The following is an 18,685-nucleotide window of genomic DNA, read 5'->3' as shown; positions in this document are numbered from 1 at the left end:
TCATTAATGCAAAGATCACAAACATAAGAACATAGCACGGTGTGAACATAGATCAGAATACGGCAAATAACATATACGTCTCAGTTCAGCATAGCATAACGTCAGTCATTTGTCTATTTGCGTCAGTTGAAGTGAACTCCTGTACTAACCACTAATTAGCATCAGCATGTTGGGCTTCATGCAAAAACAATTTAGCACACCAATTTGTAAAACATCTAACTAAGGTCTCTACCAAAATGAGCAGTTGGTACCTAGAAAGGAAAAGCAAACAGACAAATTACAAATTGCATTGTCATAATTACCCTACAAGGATTAGGTCAGCACACAGGATCAGTCTTCGTCTTCAGGGCATCAGTCAAAACACCATCAGTCTAAATTTTGTCTAAAGGACAGGGGTCACTTCCCTCATAAGGAGGAGAAGTGTATAGGGGCAGTCTATGGGTGAAGATGGTTTTAATAAGTCTCAAAATCACCAAACAGAGTGACAGAGTTTCTGGATAAAATCAATGGCATTCCCTACCTAGTTCTCTCGACCTTTCTGTGACATGGGTTTTTATCCCTTTTCCGTAATACCTTCCCCCAAAATTCTATTGGACATTTGCTATACCCCACTATCTTTAACCTATCAAATTATACATTTGGTAATTCTAATTGTCACCCCACAATTATTCATAACACTTTGATTGGTCTTCATAATTGACGTCTTCGGAGGTGGCACATCCGGGGGTTACTTCACATCTTGGCACGTCTTCCCGGGTCATGAGTTCCTTTGTCCATGGTTTAAACATCCTTGTACATTACATTAATCTACATTTGTTTCAATTTTGTGTATAAACTCATACTAAAGCAGCAAGCATGCGGATGAGAACAGGATTGTACTGATACATTCATCTTCCAAGTTGAAGAAAAAGAACATTTGCAGGGTCATGGCCCTTTGCGAGTCAGCACACTGGAAAACAGAAAAATGCTTTTAATATGAGAGCCAGGCAACTAAAACCCACAGCTCACGCTAACTTAAGGCCTATAAGATTTTCAATGAAATATCATAATCGTTAATATAACCTGACTAACTATAGCATTAATGATTCTATTTATGAGTTATTAGTTCGCGTACACATTGGTGGCCACACACATTATATTTATAATTCAAATGCACATTTAAGCAAATCATTGACGTTTTCTATGCAACATCGTTAAGCATTAATATGAGCATTTCATTTTAATATGTGTTATTTAAACTACGCTCTCTCACAGCCATGCTGATATCTGTGGTACCACCATCCAATAGTTGTTCTTTCATTATTATACACTAATCCCTAAACATGTACAGTGCTGCACTCGAGGTGGAAACATAAATGATGCTCATGGTATTTTAATCAGAAATTTAATGCCTTCTCTGCACTAACATGACTACTCATCCAAGGTATTTCTGCCCCTACTTTCATGTTCACTCTAATGTCTTACAGGCATCTGACCAAACTACTTAGGGTCATGTATCACAGCTCAATCCTCAGTTGCCCTAATAGGCCTTTTTATGTCATTCACAGTTTCTCAATGCTCTGAATTGCCGCTACTTCTGAGCCAATGAGAATGCTTACATAAGGACCTATTCTTCACAATCCCACAACCCTAGTGGTTTTGTAGTCATTTGATTTGCCCACTTAGGGTCATATAACTAGAACTGGAGTTTGACCTTTAGTTGTCTAAATAGGATTTTTTCAGCTTTCTCTGTTTTCCCTTTGCCCCTTACTGCTCCCTGCTGCAGCTCGCCTATATTAACAGGTTACTCAATTTCAGTCTACCCATACAACCACCTCAATATGTGGCCTCTCTCTCTCTCTCTCTCTCTGAAGTGACATGACAGGAGTCAGAATTCAAACATAGTAAGCTGTAAGAGATGTTTTTGAGGCTTACTTCCTTTTTGCTCCAATCTTCCCCCCATAGTCTGCTTTAGTGGTCGCCTTTGTTTCAGCTTGATCTTAAACCATGTAACTACAAATATAGCCTGGTATTTTAAGACCATAATAGACATTTTTACAGTGTGTTTTATTTTACTTTGCCCCTTGCTGATGTCACATCTATGATGTTCCCTCATCAGGGTCATCATATGGCTAATGCAACCAACTTCCACCACGACAAACACCTTTCCAGGAGAACTTGTGGATGGAATGCGTGCTCAACCACTGGGGGCTAAATTTTCATGTTTCTTTCATTTTTCATTTTGCTCTTTTTTCTTTGTCTTTGATTGCCCTGAGAGTTTAGCAATATCTCCTCCACGTAGATCACTTACTGGAGTTCCCATGACAAATTAAAAAAATACATGGTTGCTTGCCCACATCTCTGATTCACCTGCTTAAGGTAACCTTAAACAGAGGCCAGTAATCAGGTAGCTCTAAAGGAATTTTGTGTGGTTTTCACTTTTTTGGTTTGTCCCTTACTGTCCTTAGGGCTCAGTTATCTTCCCTCATTCAAGATGATTTCTCATCCCTTATTACTTCAAGAGGTTTTATAAGCCTTCTTATAGTCAGTTGACATGCTGCCTGTGAGTCTGCAACAGGTAGTGCGAGCCCGGAAGTTAATTTCAAGGGCTAAACAAGCTAGGATTAACAGCCGTCAGGCCATGTTATTGCTGGAGTAGACGTTTGACGAGCCTATAAGCATGCCCACCACCCCATAGGAAAGTAATTATGTGCCCTATAGACTTCCACTCCCTTTCTCAACTGCATGTACAAACCCCTCAACCAAACCTACTATTTCAGTCTCTGCCACTTCGTAGGGTCTCACTAAAGACGCTACATCGACCGCTGGCGTGGGAGTATTCAGAGTCCCTGACTTCAAGCTTTACTTCCGGGCAGCCCAACGGCAATGGATTACTAAATGGCAAGATGGGGTCAATAACCATGAGTTGGGGCCTATTGGAGCAGAGCTAAACCAGAGGGCACTCTTGGCTAAATCCCTGCTGTTTAGTACAGTCCTCCACTGCTGGCCCTGATGCATACGGTGAACAGTGGGGTGTCCATTATAGTCCCCAGCATTGATACGAATTGGTCTTTCCTGATGTGACCCTATATCCTTTTTCACTGCCTCTCAAATGGCACCCTGGACAGAAGCTGTGCTGACAACAGTAGGGAACTGTTACACCTTGGTGACATTGATGCCAATGGAGGACCTGATAAATGCAACTGGACTGCCCTCTGGTCAATTTCCCACATACGAGGTTCTAACTTGGATGTTTGAATCCCTTTGGGGAGCAGGCCCAGCTGAGCCTCAAAGGCATGCTGTGTTACAGTTGTTGCTGACAATGGGATTGGGTAGGCACCTGGTGAAATGGTTCTATGGGACACTGAATGGGTCGGCGTGGTGACTACTGTGCACACTAAAGGTAAATGGGTGGTCACTCTGAGGCAGGTCATCTCACAGTGTAAATGGTCTACAATGCTAGACTAGCTTCTGAAAGAGTCCAGAAACATGCGACTGAACTATATCCAGTTTAAATAGCTTCACCAGATATGCCTCACCCTACACAAAATTAGAGTTATTTATAGAGGTGAGAAGGAAGGATGCCCCCCAGATGTGCACATCAAGATGTGAACTTTAGTCACATGACTTGGTTGTTTGTGCATAGGTGGGACTTCTGGACAGCGATCATCCAGAGGCTGAGTTCCACACTGCGCTGGACAGTGGAGTGCACCAAGTGGGTCTGCTTGCTTGAGGAATACCCCTTAACAAATAAAGTTGGGAATCTCTTCCTGTACTTGCCGTTGGCCTTGGCCAGACACAGAATTGCATTACCTTGGAAATGTAGTATTAGCTCTGCCATTCAGCAATGGGAAAGTGATGTGACCATATGGGTGCTAGCTGAGGAGAGAGCCTTGATACATGAGGAGTTCTTTGGGCTACACCAGTGACCGATTGTATACCCCTTGACTGAGGTCATTAAGGCGTATGAAAGTCCTCCGGACCGGCCTTGGAGTCTCCTGTCTCAGATACAGACTGGGTGACTCTCTAATAGGGAGCTTGCCTGGTCTCCGTTGCTATTTGGGACCTAACACATGGCTGACACAGGTGTTTCCCATGCTCCAGCACTGATTGCTCGGCCATCTGGCCAGCAACACCCTGTCCGTTCGCTATAACTTTGTTCACTATGATGTTCACTATGATGCTGTTGAAGCCCTTGATGAGGCGCCACCCACTGTTAGTGCCCATAGTATGAAATAACTCCTAATCTGGTCTGATCTGTGTACTACCCCGCAATGGACCAGTTGCTCTTCTTTTGATGTAATAATTACTCCTGAAGTTTGCTATGGCAAGACTAGGACACTAAGGGCCTAAAGCGTGTCTACAAAGCATGTATTTCTTTGTACATTTCTGCATAGAAGGGCTAGCTAATTGTCCATGCAATCCTGACATAAACATGCAAATAAGAAATATATATGAATTCTTTAACCATGTTGACGATGTAATGTTATCTCTTGTGAGATGATGTGCCCCAGTGTAAACCTGAAATGCTTAATTAATAAAGTTGTAAAAAAAACTATGAGCATGAAAATATTTGCTTTTGTTTGTATTAATATCAAAAACTATTTTAGGGAAGAAATCACCAAAAAATAACCATTTTGGGGTTGCAATCTGAAAAAAGCACCCATTGCAGAAGAGAAATTAAGGATATCTAAGGCAATTTCCAAATTAGGTCAGAGTTCAAAGGGAACCCCGTTCAACAAAACCAAAACATGTTTTTGGGTGTTTTAACTACAACCTTAATTTACTTATCAATTGCACCTATGTAATTCAGAAACAAGTTCTGGTACTTTTAATAGTTTTCATGGCTACGATTTATTAATGATAATATTTATTAATGAGATAATAATGAGTTTCCAATGCATATTTGTCTCCCATGTCATGTTCTCCCCAACATGGATGCTGCTCCTAAAGACATCAATAATAATTACTGGAATGTGTCTTTATTTCCAGGATTCCACTCAGCAGTACCACTTATATTAAATGTATTTATTTAGTTTATTATGTTTTGTTTTTGTAAGGTGCTATAAATCACCAAATGGTGGCTTTAATGCACTTTGGCCAGGAACAAATAACATTACTATACTTTTCAAAAAGCCCGGAAGATGGCCTGGCACTAATAAAGCTTCTAATAAAGTGTATTTTCAAGCTAGGCTGTGTTTGGTGGGTTCTAAAAAAAGACAAAGCATTAAAGAGATGGATTCAAGGCCAGTCGGAGGATGAGGAGGACCATTCTTAGATATCTGATTAAATATTCCATAAGGGAGGGCAGAAGTGTGTTCTGGTTAGTACCCAAATGCCTAGTTGATCTCAATTTAGGGTGTGCCATTTTCCAATCTCAATAAGGTGATTAGGGAGTTTAATAAAGAGGAGCTTTCAGAGTGGAAGAAAGGCCCACCATCCTTTTAAGCTCATAGGGTCGGAGTCGCAATAGCCGTTGCAGATATGAGGCATCTGGGTGGTTGGTAACGGGTGAACATTTTTGCAAGGTCATTTGGAAAAAGTGGCCACTTTTGTACAAGGCAATGTGCTTTGAAGGTCACTATTAGACCTGCCAGCCTTAGAGTGGTCTTTCCTCACTTTCTGAGCTCTCCACAAATGTGAATAGGCCCATTCGGGAAAGGATCTTGTGCCCGCACTGCTTGCCAATCTGAAGTTCTGGTGAACCTGAATCTTCATGCTACAGCAGCCACCAGCGAAGTCCGGGAGATCTACACTTGATGCTACAAGAATAAGAGCTTGTGGTGACTGCCGAAAGAGGCTCCAGTAATGACCATCAATGATGCCTGCCAGGATCTTCGTGCTACAGTGATGACTGTCCACGACACTTGGCCTGTTTCTCATGCTAAATCGAAGACCATCCCCAACTCTCTCCCTGCCCATTGCAGCCCATTCCACCGCGAAAGGAAGTCTTTGAGTTGGATTTTGAAGCCAATTCTTTCAACAAGTCTAACCTGGACCCTGTGTCTGACCTACACTCCGCAGCAGTGGCCTGAACCTGTGACTTTCACCCATCTTGGACAACCAAATAACCCTGAGGGGTGGTTTGTGCTTTTACACACTTTACTTAGCTGAAATCTTTAAAATTGAATACCTCTGAATATATTGGTTGTATTCTTGTTGTCTTGGTGCCAAATGATTTATTAAAATGTACTCTAATTTTCTAAGTAGGTGTGGGATTTTAGCATTTTCACTTTATTACTGTTTGTGTGCTGCACAAATGCTGTTGTCTTTAAGTTAAGCCTGACTGAAATTCTGCCAAGCTACCAGAAGGTTAAGCACAGGTTACTTTACTGAATTTTGAGGTTCACCGGGCGGGGACTGTACCTGTTCCTTGGGTAGGGGTCACACCCCTTAATCCACAACCCATTTCTCAGTTGCTCTTTCTTTTACAGGTAATCAGTGGTGGGAATACAGGTCCAGGCTGATGTGGTCATGGGATTTCAAGCTAAACCATAGATGAGCTGTAAACTGTTGAACTCTCTTGAATTTCCAGAGGGAAGGTGTGGGTAGGTCAGTATATAAGCTGGTGCAGTTGTCCAGGCAATGAATGACTATGGGCTGGATTAGGATAATATTTGTGGGCAATGGAGGAACAGCTGCAGAACTCCTTTTCAAAGATAAATGTGGCTAAAGGATGTTTTAAAGACCCATTTTTTCTGAGGGGTGAAGAAAGATCCATGTCAAAGAGTAAACACTGATTGCCCATTTTCTCTACATGGGCTATGAGAAGCCAGCTATGCATGCCAGGATACAGAGGAGGGGACCAGGTTGCTTGGACACAGAGGAAGGATTTCTGTTTAGTCACCATTAAGACAACCCTAGTTGTTTAGCATTCATTTGCATAGGGAAACCTCATGTGAGTACATAAACAACCTACAATTACTAGTGCTGGTGTTAATGGCCAGAAGGTAAAACATCCCAGATGAAGAGATTGTAACCTCTCTAGAGCATCATCCACAGAGAGCCTTAGTTGGAAGTCTGTCCATCTTTACACTGAAAAGTTGCTTGAAAGAAATCTTAAATGTAAATTGGCCCAGAAACATAAAACGTGTCGTCCAGGATTTTTTTAAGGTAGAGTAAGGGTATGGAATTACATATAAAAATATATAGTTTGAAATACTATGATATTTTGGTGTGCTTGCTGTATGTTGAGTGGTGTAACCTATGAACTGCATAATTATATCTAATTCTAGAAAAGCCACTACTGACTCTGTGATTACACTGTAATGGTGCTATAAGACTGTTAAATCCTGGCAGGCTTAAAGAAAGAATTACTCACCATGCATTATACTAGCATTACAGCACAGCTGGGTATTACAGCAAGGCCCATTAACACCCTTCTTCGATATGACGGCCATAAACCCAAAATGTGCCTTTAGCAGACATGCAAATCATACCAATCCATTTTGATGCTTAACTAATAACTTAGAAAGGGAGCTGTTAAAACATGTTTCCGAATCAGTAAGGTTTATTCAAAAAACTGAAAAGTAGCGGGCTGCAATATTCATTGCTAACTTATGCTCAGGTGTTTCCATGGAATTTATTTATTTGAAATCGTCGAGTATCAATTGCAAGCCGGTTTGCACGTGCAAAGAATTTCTGAATGACGGCACGTGCTCCCTTTAAATGGAGGCGTCCGCGTGCGTCAGGGGTTAAAGGATGTTTCTTTCGGCGTAGAGCGTGTTTTTCAAAGCAGCGGGGCGCTTTTCTAGGATGCTCTCAATGCCTAATTTGATACATATTGTGCCACGAGCTGTGCAAGTCCTCCGTAATGAAGAAAGTCAAAATTTTATGGATGCGCAAAGGAGGATCTCTTATGGATGGAGTGTTTTTAAATAAGGTGTATAATTTACCCAGCATCAAACCGCATGGAGAGTGCATTACTCAATTGAACTCGAACGCAGATAGAAATGCAGTTTCTTTTAATAGGCACTTCTTCAACTTATTGGCTCTACAATTATTTGCACCAAATTACCAGCAGCTGCTGCTGTTTGGTGTTGCATCCCAGAGAAAGGGAGAAACTAGTTTCCAATCGACTAGTTCACAGCCTCTGCACTACACTCAAGCTTCACCTCTGCTTGTATTTACTACTTATTAGTTAGAATCCACGTTTTTACAATATTTGGGGTGGAGTGATTTAAGTTTATCACTGATTTGTGCATTTTTTATGTGATTGCTTATAAAAGTTTATTGTAATGAGTAAATGGTGCCACGAAATGTGTGTAGGGTAATCGTTTGATAAACAAAGCACAAGTGTATGGCATTAGACAGGATAGTGAAATAGTTGTTTGGACGAAAACGTCCTTTACATGGTGGTGACCATGCACCCCTTTAATAATTGTACTGATGTCTGGATCCACAGTGCTGGTTTTTGTTGCCCTTGGTCAACACGGATCATGCGTGTGCACCATGACATAGGCCTCTTTCACGGATTTTGGGCTTTTTGGATGAAAAGGGGATCCCAAAGTCCTACCTTTGTAGTGTTGAAAGGAGTTAAGCAACATGAGCGCAGTGATGCCAGCATACCATGTAGTGATCAGTAGCTGTGAGCAGTTCCTTTTTTCCGGTGTCACTCGAGGGAGGCTTCTAGCTTACTGATTTAAAGTTCCATTGCTGTGTGCTTAACTCACCCTTGCCCTACATTGATTTGGTATGTAACGTTGCACAAATGTGCCGTTGTGTATGTGTGACTGTGAATGGTACAATAGAGGCATAATGAAGTTCTGTGCCGAACGTGCGTATCAAATGCATGTGCTGGGTGTATGCGCACCTATAAAGTGTACAAAAGCAAAAATAGCAGATGATGGACGGAATGATGAACAATGCAAACATTCACCCCCAGTCACAAAGATCTGTGTTTAATCCATAATTTCTTTGGCCACCACACCACCTCCAAGTTGGACCCAGCCATATGCAAATCATTTTTGTCCCTGTTCCCCATGGGAACAGTCCAGCCCGAACTGCCAAGCCAGGTCCCCCCTTGGCCTGAATCAACCGTCTTGTGACCAGTTTTGGGATAACACTCCTCATCAGCCAGGGTAGCTTGAATCCAGTGGTGCAGTGAGCATGGGACCCATGTCTGGACATACCCTTCCCACTTAGGGACGACCACGGCAAAAAGAACAGATGAAACAGACAGAATGCTGAACAATGCAAACATTCACCCCCACTCACAAAGATCTGGGCTTAACCCCAGTTTGCAGTCAGCCATATCCAAATGAGCCTTGACCCTGCTCCCCAAGGTTCAGTGCATAAAGGATTAGGGCTGTGCAGCACCTACAGTATATACTAAATGATTGTGCTGGGTGTAGGTGTGTCTGTGAATGATATGCTACATGGAAGACTTTGGGTTCCATTTTGGGATATCCAGGGATGACTGGAAGTACATGAGAAGAGCAGGTAGAGGAATTTCCTCAGACAGATTTATGTATTGCAGCTTTCCTGTAAACTGGAAGAAGGGAGAGCTAGGCTCTTCGTACTTTTCAAAGGGTGCTCTTTGATTCAGAGAGAGGCATTGGAAAGGAGCCTGGCCACATCGTAGGAAAGAGGTGGGGCTGATAAGAGACTCATGAAAAGTAAGGCTCAGGTCCTGGGGTAACATGTTGATACACATATCACTGTTGCTGACATCCAGGTGTGAACCTCTTGTCACTCATATGCTTCTTTGTAACTTCACCCTGAGAAGAATTGTGGTTGCTGCTTGAAAAGGATTTCACCCCCTTTCAGTTAAAAAAGTAGGCCTGAAATTCCAATACACCAGGTGAAGAATGGGGTGAAGAACTGGGTTTCGTCAAGATGGGTTTGCGGGATTTTCCTTCTGAGGAGAGATTGCAGGAGTTTGTGGGTTTGTCTGTTTCTTAGCATCTTTGGTATTTCTGTGGTTGTCTCTCCATTTCCTCCGCTTCTCTTCTTGCACCCCCTCCGGGATCCTTTCTATTATCCTCGAATAGTTACTTTGTTGTGCTGTTTATCACAGAAATGTGTGCTCATGTATCCATGTGATTTTTCAGGAGATTAGGTACTAAGTTTGTGGTGTCAACATCCTGCTATACTCAAAAGTGTTTGACCTACTGTACTGCACTGATAACAAAATGTAAGCCTAATCAGGAAATAGGCCCAAAGAGGTTCTGGCTTGTTCTATTTCCCTTTTTTTCTGAAAAAAACTGCTTTACGATGAGATGCCAGAGCACATTGTAATACATCAAAACCATTAAATACATTTTGTAAAGCAGGAGCCTAGATTTCATGAACATATTCAACTATTATTGAAAAGTGCAGTTAGGGTTTGTTCAGTTTCAAAATTTTTGAGTGGGCATAGCTAAGAGTGCTCTTTCCAAAAAATGGAATGTACATCATTACTTTTATCTAGACAAGAATGACTAAGGATGTAAATATGAGCACCTTAATGAAGATCTGAAGAATTTAATGGAACCAGTAAATACCTCCTATTCCAAACCTTAAGTCTGAAATAGGGTGTAATATGTAGAATTCTATGCCTACCGCACCCTAGTGTGCATGTGTCAGTAATTACTAGGCATTATACCCCCAGTAAATGTAGGCAGATTTTACCTGCAAAAATTGACTTGGGGAAAATTGTAGGATGCAGAGCTTATTGGACCTGGAACGTACCCCACACAAAACATTCCCCAGGGGTCAGAATTCAGATCTCTCAACAATCAGGAATTATTGCAGGCACATACAGTCTCAACCACGGAACCAGGGACTAAATGTAGGGTCTACCTTGAGTAGTAGAACTTTTGTCTTCTTCACAAACACGGCAAATATACTATACTCCCTTTTGATATTTAGGACTACAGTTTCCCACAGTTATAGGTCAGGCTCCAAAAACGTCTCAGAAACTTTACTGTTAAATCAATCCAGTTATGTTCTCAAGGTCTTGATGAAACTAATTTTTTCTACATTCATAGAAAATACACAGAAAATGCTTTGTGAATCAGGCCTGGAAATTCAGGAGCAATTCACATCTATGACAGGAGACATGGACACATATACTTATAAAAAGCTATATATTTCAGCCACTTGATTGTTAGTCTAAGCATATCTTGGAATTAAAATTGAGGTCATCCAAATGTGAATTTTCATGTTCAAAGTGTTCAAGTGGAGAAGCTAAACATTGCATACAGTATGTAAAGTGAAAAATTATTGTATGCATTTCTTTATAATATTCTCATATAATATTTTTCACAGCTAGGGGTTGTGGGACGGCTGTCTTCCCAATGGCAGAACTGAAACAATTTCTGACATTGGGAAACATCTATTGGAAGAACCCCAGGAAATAGAAATGACTTTGAGAGACCCACCCTCTTTGATGTCATGATCACCAGCTTTTTTCCTGCCCAGGTCTGTCAGGTGCAATGTGGCAGTCCCAACAGGAAAAGTGCAGAAGGGTAACTTTTTCTGAAAACAAAAATCCCCTTTTTTTTCAGCAGTTTTTTTTTGTAGCAACAGAGGGTCAAAGTAAACTAGAAAAATCCCTTCACCAATTGTAAGATAGCTCAGTGAACGTGGATATCCACAAAGAAAGTGAAGGAAGCAGAAGGGAAATAACAGCTTTGTGGATCATTACAAAGAGATACACTGGCCCTTGTGTGGCACTGTGCAATTTTGCTCTTTGGCCTCAATCTTTTATAATGGTTAGTAAATTGATGCCATGCTTGATCTCTCTTCCCTTTACACCACATGAGTGCCCCAGAAATCCCTAAGTACACTCCCATCCTTTAGTGGGTAATAATGCAATTATAGCAGCATGTTTAAGCCATGTTTAAGCCATTTCATCATTGAACTGATCCATCCCAGATAGGCAAAATAGGGTTGTCCCCTAGGCCCAATTCCTGTTTAGTTAGTTTGTGGCAGATATGCCTCGATTCTGAAACTTTATATGTCTAAATTAGGGGGTGTATGGGCACACATTTTACAATAAGCCAATAGTTAAGGGATTTTAAATGGTATTCAGAAAATACTCCAGACATTTGTACCGCATTATGTGAATAACTGCCCACTGATAAATTGTGGAAAATGTAAATATATCCTGTTTTGATGAAAGTAATTTTGAGTATGAATGGAATTTGAAGCCTAGGGAATTGGAGGTTGTGCATCCATATTTATCTGGGAATAAATGTAATGAGGGAGGGATATGTGGAAACGTGCTGTGCTAATGACTGTAATACAAAAGGGATATTTGGAAAACAACTCGGCTAAGGTTAAAGTACAAGTTGTTAATGCTTTTAGGGGATTGCCCTGCTTTAACTATTTGCATGGTGGAAGCTCATTATTTGTGATCCTCAAAGCATTATGTTTTAAAGCAGTCCTTGAAGTGTTACATAAAGCTGATTTATGGGACACTAGCAAGCTTTTATTGAGTAGATTAGAGGTTTTGGATGATAAATCAGAGGGGAGGTATTTGCCCCTTTAGCCTGGCACTGCATTGTCAGGAATCTCTTCTGAACTAGGGATTTTGAACATGATGATGAACATAGAAATTATATATATATTTAATTTAACCTGGTAAACATGTGATGATCCTTCAGGTTTCACTTCTAGGGCAGCAGAAGAGCAGGAAAATTGAAAGCCTGCGCGTAGGGGGAAGAAAACACTAAGGGCCTGATTTACAAAGGTAAACTTACTCTTTTGTGTAAGTTTATGATTGTTTGCTAGTCACAAAGGTACTAGTAGTATGAATACGACAGCGGAGTATTCACACATAAGAAGATAGGGCTGTCTCATATATTTTTATGTGCGGAGACTGCAGTCATAAGGATAGTACTAGGATAATAGCTTTGTGAATAGCAAACAATTGTAAACTTACCCAACACTATAATTGTATCTGTGTGACTTATGCCTAAAGTAAGGTAGATGTGTTAAAACCATTGCATTGGCTATTAAATAAACATAGTCTAGAAAACCTGTTGTGGCAAAAAGACAATAAATCTTTTAAAATCATAGTAGAATGGCATGTAAAATGCTTTGGTTGTAACCAGGTATTGGCCCTAAATGAAAGAAAAACAATGGCTTGATGTGTATGACAAGCTTAAACTGAGTCTTATAGTGCACACTTATATGACTTTTTTAAATTATGTGGTAAACAACACATATCTTCTTTTTAGGGCTATTGCATATGGATCATTTGCACCTTCAAAATATGCAAAAAATAATTGAAAAAGTTCACACTTATTCAAGCAGTATAAATAAGAAGTTTAATCTTTCTCATGGACTATTGCTCTGCAGAAAGTATCAGATGGGTTTGTGACCCAAGTTGAAAAGAACTACAGTAGGTGAATATTCAGCAACAAGTAAGCAAGAGGATTTGTAGTAGTTGGAAAGAGAGAACACCCTGATGTCTGTAACTCCATGGTTACATTTGTGGGGGCTTTTGCAGTAATCACAAAACTGGATTTTAATTGTAACTGTCTGAGTGCGGAGAGGAGAACTGCGCACATATAAATGATAGGACAGACCTACCTTTTTATGTGCAGAATTCTCCACCACGAATGGGGAGTCTGTGCACTCGTAAAATTACAATTAAAATGCAGTTTTGTGATTACTGCAAAAGTTAATCAAACTGAATTTTTGTGTTTGTTTTTGCCTTGGGATGGGCAACTTTTACTAATCCTTGTGTTTCCTTGTAAATATCAGGCCAACGATTCATCCTGACAAACTTTTTATATGTTTTAAAAGCATGGCAAATGTTTCTAATAATCCACACAATAAAATAGTTAAATTGAATTAAAGCGAACGTGTAGGATTTGTATCTCTCCAACCAACTACATAACACTCCACAGTTCACACTATCCATTATCCACAAACCCGGCATACCTTACTGTCTGCCGTGCACCTGTCAGTGGGTGGTAAACTGATGCAATGCTTGACCTCTTAAAACACCTGGGCCCATATTTATGCTTTTTTTGCGCCGCAGTTGCATCATTTTTTGACACAAAAGCAGCGCAAACTTAGAAAATACAATTATATTTTGTGAGTTTGCACCACTTTTGCATCATAAAATGAGTCAAATGCAGCGCAAAAAAAGTATAAATATGGGCCTTAGTAACTCTCCACGTTAGTGGCTAATAATGCAATTAATGCAGCATATTGAAGCCATACAAGCAATATAGTGATCCCATACCAATCAATTATTTTGAACAAAGTGTGCCTTCATTTACTGTGGCTGATGTACTATATTTGCCTGAATTTGTGGATTTTAGGGCACACGTTTCACAATAAGCTAATGAAACAGTAACTTTATATGGTATGCCGAAAGGGCTTCAGACACTGGTACTTGCACCTGTGGATTATGTAAAGAACTGCCTAGTTACAAACTGTGTCAAATGTAAACTTACTGTGTATGGTAAAGTAGGTTTGTTGTAACCATATACTGTCCTTGAATGAAACAAAAACAATGTCTTGATATGTAACACAAAGTCTTAACTGAGTCCTATATTGCACACTTATTTGAGTTTTTTTTTTTTTATCATGTAGTAAGAAAACAATCTTCCTTTTAAGGCTATTGCACATGGATCTGTATGATCTTTAAAATATGCAAAAAATAACAATTGAAAAAGTTCATATTTATTCAAGCAGTGCTATTGTTCTGTAGAAAGTACTACGACATGACCAACTTTATAAAACCGACATTAGTTGAATATTCTGCAGGTAGTAAGCATGAGGACATGCAGTTGATGGAATTGGAGAACAGCTTGATGTCTGTAACTTCGTGGTTAAGTTCACAGAATTTTGTGTTTGCTCTTCTCATGGAAATGGGCAGTTTTGACTAAACCTTGTTTTAGTTTTTTGAGAATATCAGACTCAGGCCCTCATTACGAGGCTGGCAGTCATCAGACCGCCACCCTCGCTGTGGCGGCCTTACCGCCGCGAAGCCGGTGGTAAAGACCACTGCATTGCAAGTTGTGGGGATTAGCAGAAGCCAAACCTCCACAACGCCTCCTAGTCCGCCGGTGCAGTCGCACCGACGTGGCCGGCAGTGAGCACCTCCAGCCCTGTGGCAGGCCCCAGCCTGCCAGACGGATTACGAGGCTACAGACCGCCTGGTCACCCCAACACGAAAACCCTGGTGATAATGCACTGGTGACAAGAATCCCCATTCCTGTAGCTGGCACACACATGCACACATGTCCCCACACCTCCATGTACCCCCACCTTTCCACACACTTAAAAACTCCTCCTATCCATCCACAAACTTCCAAACACCCCCAACCATACACATCCATCCAAACACCCACACCTGCACTCACACTGAAATATGCACACCGCTACTCACACGAACACACCCCCCTCCGCAAACATTCACACCTCCTCCCTCCCCTTCCACCTGCACAGCATTCATACACTCACCCGCTCTCCCCGTTCACTCACACAAACACATGTACATGCACACACACACCCAGAAACATCCCCAACCTCCCCATCCACAATCATTCACACCCCATTCCCTCCAAGCACACATACATTCACACACTCCCGCCTCTGCATACGCACACTTGCACACATGCACCCCCACTCACTCACAGACTTGCATGCATGCACCCACATTTGCACACATTCACGCAGACACCAAACACCTGCACCCCACACTCCCCCCTTTACGGACGATCACTTACCTTCTCCGTCAATGATGTCGTCCGGAAGGGGATGGGTCCTAGCGGTTTTGCACCACCAGGCCAGCAACACTCCGTCAAGCCATATCACGGCTCATAATAAGTCGTGGTGCTGGCGATGCAACCGCCTCTCTGGTTTCAGACTCCCTCCCATAAATGGGTGGAAGTTCTCCAATGACTACTAATATGGCGACAGCAGACTGCCAACACTGGTGGCCTGTTGGCTGCAGCGGCCTCGGTGGTCTTGCAAAAAGACCGCTGAAGCCGTAATAAGGGCCTCAGTGTTCATCCTGACAAACTGTTTATATGGCTGTAATGCACGGTCATTTTTTTCAATAATCCACACAATCAAATGTTTAAATTGATTTACATAACATATCTAGGTTTTTATCTCTCCTACCAATTAGGAAACTTCCCAGAGCATGCACTATCAACTAAGCACAAACTGCCAATCCTACTATCTGCTATGTGCCTGTCAGTGGTTGGTATTTGCAAATATCACAGCACAACTGTAAGGTTACTATGCTTTTGTACCTCATCCCAAAGATAGAAAGTGTTGATGGTACGGAAACCAATGTGAATGTACACTTAGGGTCCAACTCACAAAGGTAAACTTAAACTTGAAGTGTAAGTTTAGACCCGAAGTCTAAGAGCCAAATTCACAAAGGCAAACCTAGACCTAAAGTCTAAGTTTACTTTTGTGAATTGGGCCCTTACACTTCAGGTCTAAGTTTATGTTTGTGAATTGGGCCCCTAGACTTCTGTTCTAAACTTAGACTTCAAGTCTAAGTTCACGTTTGTTAATCGGGCCCTTACTAGTTTAGTGCTTTGGCTTTTCAATCTCTATTTACAGTCTCAACTCATCTATCACAGTTTATTTTATTCATAAAATGAAATGGAACATTATCAACATCAGATTAGAACATTACATTTAAGATGTTTCATTCTTCATTGTTGGTTACAATTCTTCGAACCTTTGTATGGACTTGTCTTGCACTGTGGCTTCACCTATGTCCACATTATCATTTCTGTTTCCTCCATATGAGTTTTGCAAGTTGTCATTACCAACACCTCCTCCTGCTTTCTAAGATGCAAGGAGCACTGTACTGCATATTGTGTGACCAAACAAACATAGAGCCTTGATTTCATTACAGACTTTAATTTCCAAAATGACAGACATAACCCTTGTACCTATGACACAAGCAATGATTGTTTTATAGAAATACAACAGAAATATGGACATTATTAGTGAGGGTCTCCCCTTTCAATGTTTTAGAAGGAAAAAAAAAGAGATATACATTCTTGAATTTATCTAGATTGTAATTCTGTAATAAAAACTTAATCCAACACATCAGTAAAAACCAGTCAAAATAGAGGACTGTATGTGAGTTATAGCAATTTAATTGTGGTTTGTGAGGACAAGTATTCATACAATATAGAATCTGTCTTGGTCAGTACTATCCAGTGCTGTTCCTTCAATGTGTGATGTTAATGGTGAAATTCAAAAAATCAATGTATATAATTGTAACTGGGTAATAGCGAGGTGAAAAGTAAATCTCTGCATTAATCATCATTATTAAATAATCTTTATTCAGTTACTTAAAACCATAAGAGTAGAGGTAGCAACCAGTTTTAAAAGGCAAAAAATCACCTCCACAGAGGCATGAATCAGGACATTACTGTCAAGTCGATAAGTAATCACAGTCCGATTCCGCCACAAGGCTGAAATCAGCATCATCCAACGTTGGTGCAAATGACTTCAAAAGTTCCTGTCTCTCACTAAGGATGCTCTGCATTGCCTGTTAATACTGGTTGCTATCTATACTCTTTTTTCCTGAAGATGACCCTCATAAATCACCTCTAATACGGTCAAAGCATTGATAGATGAACTAGTGGACTGATATGATTTAACATGATTTATGTATTGTACTCTTATTTTGAGTCTTGCTAAATATTTTTTATTTTATCACCCCTAGAGATGAATGTACTGATTCGTTGTATGTATACTTGAATATAGCACCATGATTTAACCTTTTCACTGACCTCACTATTCACTTTCCCTGCATCACTGCATTGTTTGGAGCATCTGTAATGTGATATGATACATTGAATTGAACTAAAATAATTGTCTGATTCCAAACATGTGGTTTTGAATCATGAACACTTGTCCTAGGAGGTTTAGAATGTAAATTTGCCCTGAAGATCTGTGTTGACAGCCGCTTTGTGAAAGTTGATTTTCCCTTTCAGCACAGATCTGCACAGGTCATGCGCTAACATGGAGAAAGTGGTTGGAGCAATCACAGCGCTGTGTGTGTGTGTGGACCTGGGAGGGGAGAAGGAAGAAGCAAGTGAGACCAACAACACTTCTTTTGTGTCTTCACTCAATTCTCCACAAATCTGGTCAGGTGGCAAAGCACTGGGAAAGTAAGAATGTCTCCTGGTGACATCGCATATATGGGATGCAACTTTTGTTTCAAACCGTTGGTACGCCATACTACCTAGTTAATCCCACTAATGGATTCAATGGAAGCCATACACAACAATACACTGTTATATGACAAACCATGTATTCAGAAAATTATGTTATGGTATGTTAAGTTGCTTATATAGCGCATGGCTACCCGAAGGCCTCCCAGCACTAAACACAAACCTCTGCAGCAATGTATGAGAAACAGGCTCTAAAACAGCCAAGTTTTAAGTGCTTTCCAGAAGTTAAGTTCATGGCTGGTTAGCTAAAGGGTAAGTGGAAGAGTATTCCACAATTTAGCCATCGTGGCAACTCCCCATCTGAATTTTTGTACTCTACGTATAATGGCCGACGCCGCTGATGAAGACCTGAGATGTCTGCAAGGTTTATAAAAAAGATTCAAGGGTCCTTAGAAGAGGGGGACCTCTGTCATATAAGGACCTATGAAAACAACACAATATTTTAAACTCTATGCGCTGTTCCACTGAGAGCCAATGAAGAGAGGTGTGGGCAGGTTTAACAGAAGCATGCCTAGGTATCTCCAAAAGAAGACGAGCTGCGGCGTTCT

The sequence above is a fragment of the Pleurodeles waltl genome, chromosome 11 (genome assembly GCF_031143425.1).
Source record: "Pleurodeles waltl isolate 20211129_DDA chromosome 11, aPleWal1.hap1.20221129, whole genome shotgun sequence".
Lineage (NCBI taxonomy): Eukaryota > Metazoa > Chordata > Amphibia > Caudata > Salamandridae > Pleurodeles > Pleurodeles waltl.
The sequence above is the reverse complement of the archived record's forward strand: the minus strand, read 5'-3'. Positions refer to the sequence as shown.